Source organism: Periplaneta americana, chromosome 5, assembly GCF_040183065.1.
Source record: "Periplaneta americana isolate PAMFEO1 chromosome 5, P.americana_PAMFEO1_priV1, whole genome shotgun sequence".
In the NCBI taxonomy this organism is placed as follows: domain Eukaryota; kingdom Metazoa; phylum Arthropoda; class Insecta; order Blattodea; family Blattidae; genus Periplaneta; species Periplaneta americana.
The window spans coordinates 4,510,931-4,525,364 of record NC_091121.1 but is presented as its reverse complement, the minus strand read 5'-3'; positions in this window follow the sequence as shown (position 1 = coordinate 4,525,364).

Genomic DNA, 14,434 nt, shown 5'->3' with positions numbered 1-14,434 from the left:
ATATATATATATATATATATATATATATATATATTTTGACGTCCAGACCAGCGCAGTTTCAAATGTTGGCAAACAAAGAAACAAATGCTAGGGACGCGATAAAATTAAACAAATGCTAGGGACGCGATAAAATTGTGCGATAAGCAGCCATGATTGGTTGAAATACGTCCTTTCGTACCGTTTTATTGGTGAAAAGTAGTATGACGTAGTAAGAGTGTAATAGTCATATTTATATAATGAAAGAGTATGATGACGCAGAATATCTCCATGGAAATATCATATGTACTTCGGTACATTAAAATAATATATATGATATGCGTAGTAAAAAAGGTCGAATTTATCAGTGACAGGTTATCATATTTAGTACTTAAGGGTAGATGGTGCGACATCATAGTCATAAATGCTCACGGCCCTACAGAAGAGAAGGACGACCATATAAAGGATAGCTTCTATGAGGAATTGGAACATACTTTTGATCATTTACCTAGATATCACATGAAAATTTTATTAGGGGATTTCAACCCTAAAATAGAACAGGAGGATATTTTTAGACTAACTATTGGAAACGAGAGCCTACACGTAACTAGTAGTGACAATGGAGTTAGATTAGTCAACTTTGCCACATCGAAAAATTTAATTGTCAAAAGTACAACATTCTCCCATAAGGATATACATAAATATACTTGGACTTCTCCAGATGGATTGACACACAACCAAATAGATCACATCTTGATAGATAAACGGAGACATACTAGTATAGTAGATATTCGAACTTTCAGGGGTGCAGACTGTAATTCTGACCATTATTTGGTGATTGGAGAATTAAGAGAAAGATTATCAGTAGCCAAGGGAGTAGAGCAACAAGTTAATATTAGAAGATTCAATATTCCGAAATTAAAGGACGAGGAAACTAAGCAACATTATCAGGTTGAAATTTCAAATAGGTTTGCCGTATTAGCAAGTTCCGACGAAGTTGACAAAGAGTTAGATGTTAATAGCATGTGGGACAATATCCGAGATAATATCAAAATTGCAGCGGAGCAGAGCATAGGTTATCATGAAATTATGAAAAAGAAACCGTGGTTTGATGAAGATTGTTGCATTGCAGTAGACAGAAGGAAACAGGCAAAATTGAAATTATTACAGGATCCAGTTGAGGAGAAGAGAGATAATTATTTCAATGGAAGACGGGAAGTAAGTCGTACACTTAGGAATAAAAAGAGAGGTTACTTGAAGGAAAAACTGAATGAGGTAGAAACAAATAGTAAAAATAAAAACATTAGAGATTTATATAAGGGTATAAAGGAATTTAAGAACGGATATCAGCCAAGGGTAAACGTGATCAAGGATGAGAATGGTGACTTGCTTGCAGACTCTCCATCAATCCTAAACAGATGGAAAAACTATTTTGCGCAACTACTAAATGTACATAGGCCAAATAGAAATGATCGGGACGAAATTGAAATACAAACTGCTGAGCCATTTATACCCGAACCCACGCTTTCAGAAGTCGAAATTGCGATAGAAAATCTGAAAAAGTACAAGTCTCCAGGTATCGATCAAATTCCAGCAGAATTAATACAAGAGGGCGGAAGTGCATTATATAGCGAAATTTATAAACTTGTACTTGCTATTTGGGGAAAGGAAATTGTACCAGAACAATGGAAGGAGTCCATAATTGTACCTATTTTTAAGAAGGGTGACAAAACCTACTGTGGTAACTTTCGAGGAATATCACTTTTGTTGACGTCGTACAAAATTTTGTCCAATATTCTTTCAAGAAGATTAGCTCCGTACGTAGTTGAAATTATTGGGGATCATCAGTGCGGTTTTCGGCGTAATAGATCGACTATTGATCAGATTTTTTTGTATTCGACAAATAATGGAGAAAAAATGGGAGTATAAGGATACAGTACATCAGTTACTCATAGATTTCAAAAAGGCATATGACTCGGTTAAGAGGGAAGTATTATATGATATTCTTATTGAATTTGGTATTTCCAGGAAACTACTTCGATTAATTAAAATGTGTCTCAGTGAAACATACAGCAGAGTCCGTATAGGTCAGTTTCTATCTGATGCTTTTCCAATTCAATGCGGGCTAAAGCAGGGAGATGCACTATCACCTTTACTTTTTAACTTCGCTTTAGAATATGCCATAAGGAAAGTTCAGGATAACAGGGTTACATCAGCTTCTTGTCTATGTTAGGAGAAAATACACAAACGATTAAGGGAAACACGGAAATTTTACTTGAAGCAAGTAAAGCGATCGGTTTGGAAGTAAATCCCGAAAAGACAAAGTATATGATTATGTCTCGTGACGGGAATATTGTACGAAATGGAAATATAAAAATTGGAGATTTATCCTTCGAAGAGGTGGAAAAATTCAAATATCTTGGAGCAACAGTAACAAATATAAATGACACTCGGGAGGAAATTAAACACAGAATAAATATGGGAAATGCGTGTTATTATTCGGTTGAGAAGCTTTTATCATCTAGTCTGCTGTAAAAAAATATGAAAGTTAGAATTTAGAAAACAGTTATATTACCGGTTGTTCTTTCTGGTTGTGAAACTTGGACACTCACTCTGAGAGAGGAACATAGGTTAAGGGTGTTTGAGAATAAGGTGCTTAGGAAAATATTTGGGGCTAAGCGGGATGAAGTTACAGGAGAATGGAGAAAGTTACACAACACAGAACTGCACGCATTGTATTCTTCACCTGACATAATTAGGAACATTAAATCCAGACGTTTGAGATGGGCAGGTCATGTAGCACGTATGGGCGAGTCCAGAAATGCATATAGAGTGTTAGTTGGGAGACCGGAGGGAAAAAGACCTTTGGGGAGGCCGAGACGTAGATGGGAGGATAATATTAAAATGGATTTGAGGGAGGTGGGATATGATGATAGAGACTGGATTAATCTTGCACAGAATAGGGACCGATGGCGGGCTTATGTGAGGGCGGCAATGAACCTTCGGATTCCTTAAAAGCCATTTGTAAGTAAGTATATGATATGCGTAAATCGCTTCGTGATTTAAGACAGCGCTTATTCCGTCGCATCCCGGCCAACTAGTCACTCATAACGAGTGCACCTCAGCACATGTGTGGACTTCAGTCCTACGTTCATAAACATCTATGACGTAGTGCAGAGGGCGGCCACTAGAGGGAACCCAAGATTTGGAACTTAAACTCAGACGATTCTGTCCGGCACCGGAATGGGTATCCGGTGTGGCTTAGTGGATAAAGCATCAGCACGTAGAGCTGAAAACCCGGGTTCAAATCCCGGTGCCGGAGAGAATTTTTCTCTGTTCCATTACTCTTTCATCGTTCTAATTTATAGATATTCTTTTCAGTTTTTGTCGATTATTCCTTAGATTTTTTTTATCAAGAAGCCTATTCTTTACAAATTTTCATGACTTATTACTTTAAATTGTCATTTTTGTTTTCAATTTCTCCATAAATTGATCGTTCCTAATTGATATCATTTGATCAGTTTTATTTTTCAATTGTGTGTCGTTTGTGAGTTTCCATTTTTTATGTAACGCCTTTCTTTATATTTTGTCATTTGTTCGTTCTCTATTTTATATCGGTTGTTATTTTCTGTTTTAAATCACTCGTCATTTTCAATTTTACTGTACGTAATTGTTAGTTTCTATTTTATGTTATTTGTTTCTGCTGGTTTGTGCCGCTTTTCCATTTCTATTTTAATATTTGTTCATTTTTATATTGGATCATTTATTCTTCTTTTTTATGTCGCTAGTTGGTTCATATTTAATAAAGCTTGATTCGTTTCCTTTTCATATAGTTCGTTCGTTTGTTTTTTAAATGAAACATTCTGTGCTCGAGTATGAAATAAAAAAAGTTACCAAATTCCAATATCTGACCTTGCTTAGCAACAATAATATATGTTACGCCATACTATTCTAAAGCCATTGCTGAGCAAAGTATTAGACTCTTGTATTGTCATGGTGATTTCTTAGAGAACAGACACATGCATGAACCAATTTAGATGAGAGACAGTAATTTCATTTAAATGTTTGTACTGATATATACAGTCATATTCGCAATCATTATAAATAAAAATCTAAATATCGCAACACCCACCCTAGAGCATAAACTGATCACATAATATTCCATGTCACTTTTTTCCTTCATTCGCTTCAATAGCACCTATACATTTTTTGTAACAATTGATGTAGTGTGTACGTTTCCAGTTTATGGTATTTGTTAATTTTTATTTTGTACATTTTTCAATTTTATGCTCGACCATGCCGAAATGTAGTAATTGTACACCTGGTAGTAGCCCTTTAATGCACCTCATTAAAGTACACCTATTCATTATAGTTCAGGTGTTCAGCCAATAAAAAATCACCATTGTACCATTATGAAACCGCAAGTATCGATTATTCTCGGATATGCAATCGAAAGACAACTAGCGAAACGTCACGGAGGTTGGAAATCCAATACTGTCGCAGAAGGTTATGTTCTGTTACTGTAATAATTAGCGTTAATTGTAAATAATATTCAAATAAATTCAATTTGTCATCTCGTTTTTTAATTCTAAATCAATTTCCAGGTTTTATCAATATTAATGTTCATGTTAGTCTCTAGATTATATCAAGGTCAATGATATTCGTCCCTCGGAAAAAATCAGTACTTTCGTGTCTGCTCACATCTCACAATTTAGAAAGTCAGTTCCGCTCTTCACTTAGATAACCATAACATGAATACTTATGAATAATTTCAAGTTAGAAATATAATCGAGCATAAAAAGTCGTGTGAAACTTACCTATAATGGTAATTAAGACGCTCGTATGAAAATTATGAAATTCGCTTGCGCTCGTTTCACAAACAAACATACTCGTGTCTTAATTACTACCATTATAGGTTCATTGCATAATGTACTATTATAGAATGTCATCCTTTCCATTTCGCAATCATTATTCCTTGAATATTTTCTGTAGTGTTTCTAGACTTTAACCTTGTTTGTTCCCACTCAACATCAATAAAATTGTTCATTTCATTATTAATTTACACAGTGTGGGTTGCAAGGGGTAGTGAAGTGCATTCCATAACCTCTCCTACCCTATTCCCATCCTCTCCTTCCCGTGGTGCAACCTGTTTTTAACAAACGAGGCTCTGGGGACCGAATCACAGAGGTATAGCCTAACTGTATGGAGGAAATGCTATACCGTGTCTGCCCAGGAGCTCTTAAGGTGGCAGCCCCACTACTGGACTTGCCTGGCGTTAGTCTAGGTACGCTGTTATATTACACTGAAGTTCGGAATATGTATGATAAGAACTTTCTTGTGTTAAATATTAACGTACCTTATTAACATGTTTCGATCTATTTTCGGTCATCTTCAGAACTGGTCGTTGTTGGTCTTGGCGCCTCTTGTTTCCTGCGAGGGTGCGTTTAGTGTAGTCAAAGAGTGTATGTGTTTTGAAGTTGAATTGTGTGTTGAGAATATCGGTGGAGTGTGTTTTCGTGTGTCTGTATATTTCATATTGTTCTAGTGTGTCGAGTTTCTGGCTTTTTGGTTGGATGTGTAGTATTTCCATGTCTGTGTTGATGTCTCTGTAGGTGTGGTTGGCATTTGTGATGTGTTCTGCATATGTGGAGGTGTTTTGTAATTTTGTTATGGCTGTGATGTGTTCTTTGTAACGTGTTTGAAATGATCTGCCTGTCTGTCCTATGTAGAAGTTGTTGCAGGCGTTACATTTGAGTTTGTATACGCCTGTGTGGTTGTATTTGTTTGTTTGTGTTGTTTGTGTGTTGAGATGTTTTTGTAGTGTTATTTGTTCTGTATGCGATGTTGTAGTTTAATTTCTTGAATGAGGTTGCAATTTTATGTGTGTTTTTGTTTTCGTATGTTAGTGTGATGTATTTTTTGTGTTCTTGTGTTTGTGTTGTATTCTTCTGTTTTTTGTGATTATGTTTTGTCTTACGTATTATGTTGTCTATTATTTTGGGGTTGTATCCGCTTTCTTGTGCTATGTATTTGATTGTGTTTAGCTCTTCGTTGTAATCCTGTTGGTTCATTGGTATGTTGAGTAGTCTGTGTACCATTGTTCGGAATGCAGCTTGTTTGTGTTGTGTGGGGTGGTTGGATGTGTTGTGTATGTGTGTTGTTGTTGTTGTTGTGGGTTTTCTGTATGCTTTGAATGTGTGTTTGTTGTTTACTTTTGTTATTGTGATGTCTAGAAAATTTATGGATTTGTTGTTTTCAATTTCTAATGTGTAGTGTAGCTTTGGGTGTATTTTGTTTATATGTTGATGTAGGTTTTGGATCTGTCTTTTGTTTCCTTTGTATAGTATCAGTATGTCATCTACGTATCTGTGCCAATATATGATGTTGTCTGCGTGTTTGTTGTCTTTGTTTAGCATGTATGTCTGTTCTATGTGGTGTAAGAATATTTCTGCTAGTATGCTGGAAATGGGTGATCCTATGGGTAGGCCTTCGGTTTGTTTGTGTGTAAGAGGCGCCAAGACCAACAACGACCAGATCCGAAGATGACCGAAAATAGTTCGAAACATGTTAACAAGGTACGTTAATATTTAACACAAGAAAGTAGTTATCATACATGTTCCGAAGTGATACAGTGTTAAAAGTTGTGTAATCAAGATGCATATACACTGAAGTCTTGAATAGTAGATAGTCGGATTGATAAAAAAAAATGACCAGCCAAAAAAAATTGACTATTGGAAGACTTTTAAAAAGATAGCATGAAACTACTGATACTTCAACGGGTCATTAGGTCCAGATGATGATGATGATGATGATGATGATGATTACACTCTTTCCACTTCATACGGTATGTCAACAGAAACTCTCCGTGATCACAAACGGATATAATTTCGTAGCGGTGTACATTGCGACCTTTATGCTAGTGTCATGAGTAAAGTCAGACAAAATATGAAATTTCATATTATTGTAAGCCATTCCTGCTAGCGTTATGGGGACAAGGATTTTCACTATTCAGGATGTGTAACAGAAAACAGTTAACGTTAAAAAATAGTTCATATTTTACGTGTAATATATTTTTTTAAATGTTCATATTTCATAAAAATTTTAATATATATATATTCAGATTTTTGCACGATTTTTTCTGCACTGTCATTATTTAGGCTATATAATAATCATTGAACAGAACTTTCCAGATATTATTAAGAAGACTACAGATAAGTTTTCCAGGAAATATTTCAAAACCGAAGCCATTCATTTGGGCAAATTCTCCTTTACAGTCATTGAAGTCGTAGCATCAACGAATTTGAGAAGCCAAAACAAAATAAGTGGTCCTATTCCATCGTTGCACATTTTTTTTCGAATCAAATGAAAATCATTTCAGTGTTCCATATCCACCTTTATATGTGTAAATTAATATTTTAACCAGGTTTCTGCCATTCATTTTGCAGTCTACTTTATCTGCCTGCCTGCCTGCCTGCCTGCCTGCCTGCCTGCCTGCCTGCCTGCCTGCCCGCCCGTCCGTCCGTCCGTCTGTCCGTCTGTCTGTGTATCTATCTATCTATCTATCTATCTATCTATCTATCTATCTATCTATCTATCTATCTATCTATCTATCTATCTATCTATCTATCTATCTATCTATCTGTCTGTCTGTCTGTCTGTCTGTCTGTCTATCTGTCTGTCTGTCTGTCTGTCTGTCTGTCTATATGTCTATATATATGTCTATCTATCTATCTATCTATCTATCTATCTATCTGTCTGTCTGTCTGTCTGTCTGTCTGTCTGCCTGCCTGTCTGTCTGTCTGTCTGTCTGTCTGTCTGTCTGTCTGTCTGTCTGTCTGTCTGTCTGTCTGTCTATCTATCTATCTATCTATCTATCTATCTATCTATCTATCTATCTATCTATCTATCTATCTATCTATCTATCTATCTATCCATCCATCTGTCTACCCATCCATCCATCCACCCATCCATCCATACCCGTTTATCTTTCTACCTATTCATCCATAATTTATTTCGTGTTTCATATATTTCTGTTCTCCTTTTCACAGTCTCTAATCCATCTTACTTTTTTTCTGATCCCAATAATTCCATTTGTTTCCCTTCTTTAAATCTTTATTTCTTAATTTCCTTTCCTACTTTCTTTTAACCTAACCTACCTCTAACACACACCTATATGTGTTGACTATGCCCAAATACTAAATCAATAGTGTGTTTAATTCCATGTACACATTAAGCAGTGTCAAGGAAAATAAATTGTGAAGCAACTAATAAACTACCATATTTTAATTTACGGTATTTCTATGTAATATTTTGTGCCGTAACGAACATCATAGAATGAGAATGCACATTGAAAAAGACAGATGAGAGTCGGATGATAGCAAAGAGGTCTTCATTTTTCGCCTTCTTTTGTCTGCGTGTTAATTTAGTGCCATGTAATATTTTACCAACTGGCCGGTATTCCGTGGCTGTTAACGAGCATTTATTGGTCAGTAAACGTGTTGAAACGGAAAAAAGAACACCATAAATTCCGCCTTGCTGCTAAAGTGAGCTAAGTCCTTTCACTAGAATTGTGACAGCACTAGATTTACTTGTATTTAGAGAGGTATATCGTCTTATGACCAACGCTATGGTGTAAAAACAGCAGCTGTTCGGACAGAATGAAATAGAAGATTTTATTATTCTTTATTTTATTTTAGTAGGTTATTTTACGACGCTTTATCAACAGCTTAGGTTATTTAGCGTCTGAATGAGATGAAGGTGATAATGCCGGTGAAATGAGTCCGGGGTCCAACACTGAAAGTTACCCAGCATTTGCTCATATTGGGTTGAGGGAAAACCCCGAAAAAAACCTCAACCAGGTAACTTGCCCCTACCGGGATTCGAACCCGGGCTACCTGGTTTCGCGGCTAGACGCGCTAACCGCTACTCCACAGGTGTGGGCTTTTATATTATTATTATTATTATTATTATTATTACTATTATTACTATTATTATTATTATTATCATCATCATCATCATCATCATCATGAACGGGATCTTGATAATTTTCATGAATAAACTGTGTTGTATATATTAAGATATCTGTAATATGAACTTTTATTTTGTTTCTTTCATTTCATTTTTTAAGCAACAAAGAAATTAATTTTGTAGACAATAAAAAGTTTCTGTAAATGTATCCTCGTTTCATGCGAACTTAACCACTTTTACTTTTAATAAAACAGTTGCAAAATCATCGGCTTTAATTTGAATTGCGTTACTGATATTAAATGAAGGCCAAAAAATTATTATGTTTCATATACATAATTACGAGATAAATTGACTAATAGACTTTCAGTGTACAAGAAAAAAGCCAGTTCATTAGTTACCTAAGAAGGAATTAGTACAAACAGATCACATTTCTAATTTTCTTGCCTGAAAACGTATATTTTTTAGAAAGTTGGCAAATGCATATTTTAGAGACATAATTACAATACGTTTCTTTATTCTTTGCTTCTTGAGGAAATAATTTGTAATTTAATGCAATAATATGACAAAAATAAAAATACGGCCTAAAAATTAAGTTAATTTATCACCTTTAACTCCGATAAGTTACAAGGTATTTAATAATTTATTTAAAGTGTTCAATCTATAACTTACCTTAATTTGAAAATTGACATACGACCTAAAGATGGGGTAATGGCGAAAAAGTTCGTTCTCTACACACAAACAAACTATATATTTTAGAATGTTTGACTAGTCATGAAAGTCTATTTTCACATTAAAATAAGTTACAGACTGAATATTTAAAATAAATCACTGATTAACAATAACTTATTTTATTGTGTTTATATTATAAAAATATCTCTAAGCTAGTCACCCAAGTACTTTATAATACTGTATTAACACAGTAAATAAGTTACTGTATTGTTACTCAGTGATTATACAAGTATACCAAACAGTGATTAAAATAAATTCTTGAAATTAATTTAGTTAAACTTTTTTGCAAAAAAAAGAACTCATTAATATTCAGTTGCTGTATGTGTCAGAGTTACAATAAAATAAATACTAAAGTCCTCTCTAAAAAAATTACCAACATATTGAGTATGTCCACTCTATTACATTTATACAGGGTGATTCAATGACTATGTTACAGACTTTTAGGGTTGATAGAAAAAACAATTATGGATAACTTTCATATAGAAACCTATGTCCGGAAACGTTCTTTTTTGGTAGTTACAAGCCTACATATTATGATAGTGTAACTAGCTAGATTCGAACTCAAGGCTCTCCTTTTGAAGTTTGGTTACAAACGACCTGTTTTTGCAAACGTTGGTGATTTCTGATGAACATGGGATAAGCTTGTTTGCATCGTAAATAAACCTTGCAACTTGCTGACGTGCATTTCATTTTGCATCCCTAGAATATTACTGTCATAACTCCCAAAAATTGAATTTTGAGTTAAAGGCAGTCTAGTCATCTTTATTTGATCCTCTATCAAACAGTAGAACTGTCGTATATGAAGTTCAAGCACAAAGTCAGCATGGCGATTCTTGGTACTCCTGAGTTTCCATACGACCTTGAAATGTTTATCTTGCATTTACTCAAAACTAACTTTTGGTAGTTATGATTATTATTTTAAGGGGGGGTTGCGATTCACGGAAGAGCCAAAGGAAATGCAAGTAAAGTTGCGAGGTTTAATCAGTCAAAATATTATTTACTATCCAAACTAGCTGATCCCATGTTTGATAAATCATTAACGTTTGAAAAATAGGCCGTCTGCAACCAAACTTCAAAATGAGAGCCTTTTGGTTCGATTCTAGTTGGTTACACAGACTAACATATCTAGGCTTGTAACTAGCAAATGGAACGTTTCCGGACAAAGATTCCTATATGAAAGTTCATAATTCTCTTCTCTATCACCCCTAAAAGTTTGTAACATAGTCAACGAATCACCCTGTATATGTCTTACTCTTTTAATATATTCTCTTTCTCTATTAAAATTAATGTAACTGATAACATAAAACTAAATACTGCTATTAGGAAAAGCTATTACAATGGGTACATAATAAATAGGGACCGGATTTTTATGTAATTACACATTATATTCCTTTCGACCTAACCGTATATAAATAATAAATCTTTGCGAATCTAGCAATTGCCATCAATATATTAAAATTTGATACATATTTTTACATATTTACCCCCACATTACATATTATGGCTTAGTATAACATAAATCTACATATTTAGAGGTTTTATTCATTTTTACTTCTCTAAAAGGGGGAAAAAATTCTGCTGGGGAATTTTATAATTTAAAATACACAGATTTAAAAAGCGTTTTTATCTATCCAAGAAAGGATATATTTCGGGATGAAACATAACGTCCTTAGTTCCAGAAAGTAATAGAGGCACTCATCGCATACCATTCACTGTAAATATGAGTGAATAAGAGGCAACCTTTCTCATACAACTACCTTGTATTGTAAAAATCACTCAGAAAGTAGCGTTGCTTTCATGCGATGCGGTGGTGTGGGATGAGGACGACATGATTTGTCTCGAACTATAATTGTTCTGCACACGTCTTAACAAGCCGTTCCCATGCAATTTGCAACCTTACTCACCCCCCTTCCTAATCCTTCCAGGGAAAACCCGTGTCAAGTCTGACATGAGCCGCATTTGTTCTTAACTTCTATGATAAAATGTCTAGCTTGCATTAATCAGGTATTCTTGTCGTACTTTAATTTTTATTGCAATTGTTAATTTAATATTAATTGTAATTTTATTGTTCATGTTATAATAGTTGTAATCCCCTGGTAGAGGGGCAGAGAAGGCCTGATGGCCTTATCTCTACCAGGTTAAATAAATAAATACTACTACTAATACTAAAGTAGCCGACTTTTGAAAAGAAGCTGGAGTGAAGGAACAAACTGGAAAGATGTTAAAAGAATCAAATAAATAGGTTTTCAGATTATTGCTTGACATCTTTACTCTAAATTTAGTAGACCTATAGGAAATGAGAATCTTACCTATCCTATACCTGCCAGATATTGATATTAAATATTTGCATGATTTTACATATTTTGGTACATATTCAGCTTATTTTTCTTACATAAATATATACATGACTGCCTCTTTGGTCTGTTGGTCAGCATGCTGGCTTCCAGATCAGAAGGTCCCGGGTTCGATTCCCGGGCTCGGCGCTCGGTAAATTTTTCTTGAAGAAGAAGAATTCCCTGGGTGTCTAGAGTCTGGAAATTTGTATGAATGTGAGTGTGCCGGGTTAATATTAATTAACCAATCTTCACAAATATAAAAATACATCAGGACTGTCGCTGGGCAGTAACCTGAACACACGTTTCAGCGTCACATTGTTGACAAGTAACTCCATCTGTTAGCACAACCATAAGGCATCTAATAGATGCTGTAGAGTTACCAACAACGGAAAAGAAAAGTACATATTTCACACCTTGATATTACATAAAAATCCGGTCCCTAATAATAAATGTTAGGTAATCGCTTTGTCAGATTTACAGTAAAGATCTCTCATTTTTTAAGAAAAATTGCCTTCTCCTCTATAAAACGCACTAGTTTACTAACCATGGGAAAGGACTTTATTTTAGAACTTGTCTACAGTTTCAGGATGGTCATAAATACGTTCATTCTAATCTGCATATTCAAGACTCTAGTCCGGAGTAATCCAGGCACGTCGGGACGTCTTGAGAATAGAAAAGCACGAGGGGGGGGGGTGTGGACTTGCGTATTTAAAATTCAAGCTTATCTCCAACAGAAGTGAAGGATATATGCGTCCATTTCACTGTAATGTACTGCGCGTTAAAGGCGAGACATTTTTTGTCAAGACAATTGTTTGTTCCATACACTATCTTGTATTTCAAAGTAGATATTCTAAATAAAATAGGCTTGTAAGCAAATTTAATTAGAGTAAGAAGTAGTGCAAGCCATCTCTGTCTCTCTCTAAGGGGAAATTAAGGAATTCTGCTAGCTAGTTTGTTAGCAGAAAGACTGCGCAGATATTCGTGCGAAAGATGTAAATTCCGAGATGCAATTGCTAGAGAAGCGAGTGGGGTCACAAACTTCAGAGTAACATGGCGCGGTCAGGAAAGTTACAGTCAGACGCGTATTACTTGGCAACACTGTAACCTGCGTCCTACGTATTGTAGTGCTCTAATTTTGTAGTTTAAAGTCGAGCATATTATCTTGTGTGGAATCACTTGCAGAAAGTGTTTTGCACTTTTTTTAATGTCTTCTATATTAGGGACACAAACATTTGACATAAGAGTAATATGCGTTACAAGAGCGGTATGTTGAAGTTTTCATGTTCGAGGAAAAGTTTGAAAAAGCGAAACGTACTTGAGCTTTCTTAATTTCCGAGAATTGAAAGAAAACATACCGCTCGTATATCATACATTATTTTGTGCGAAGATCGTTTATTACATACCTGAAAGAGGAATTTCTAATTACTTGCAATGAAATCTCCATCTTGGTTTCTGTTCAATGACAGGAAATTTGCAAAATAAAAATATCTATCTTCAACATTGTTGCTTTAAAATGATTTTGTGCGAGATCGTGCGTATTTGCTTGCTTTCCGCACACAACCAATACCCGGTAAGTGTGAAATACCACATTCAGTATTCCCAACGTAACACACATAACAATTTCCCTATTCTTACCGCTTAAGCGTCATATTCATTTTACTGCTTTAGGCTTTTAACATATTATTTTTAAAGACGTTCAATATTGTAATAATTATAAATTGGAAACTTACCACTGCAATTTCACCTAAATTGCATTGTTAATTATTGTTTTTAAATATTTGCAAAAATTAAGTAAACTCTACAACACCACAAAAGTTACTGCATTTGTAATGCAAGTAACATTAAGGAAGCCGTGAAAAAATCAACAAGATTCCAGACTCATCATAGACTGGGGGAAAAAAAAAGACAGACGTATATCACGGCATGCTGGAGTATAGTAAACACAGAAAACATTTTACAGGAACAATGTTGAAGATAGATATATTTGTTTTCCAAAGTTGCCGTCATTGAACAGAAACCAAGATGGAGATTTTTAATTGCAACTAATTAGAAATTCCTCCTTCAGGTATGTAATAAACGATCTTCGCACAAAATAATGTACGATACACGAGCGGTATGTTAGTTTTCATGTTCTCGGAAATTAAAACAGCTCAACTACGTTTCGCTTTTTCAAACTTTTTCTCGAACATGAAAACGTCAACATACCGCTCTTGTAACGTATATTACTATTCTCTGTTTACTATACTCTAGCAGGCCGTAATATACGTCTGTCTTTTTTTTTTTTTCCCAGTCTATGGAATCTTGTTGAATTTTTCACGGCTTCCTTAATGTTACTGGCATCACGAATGCAGTAACTTTAGTGGAGTTGTAGACTTTACTTAATTTTTGCAAATATTTAAAAACAATAATTAACAGTGCAATTTAGA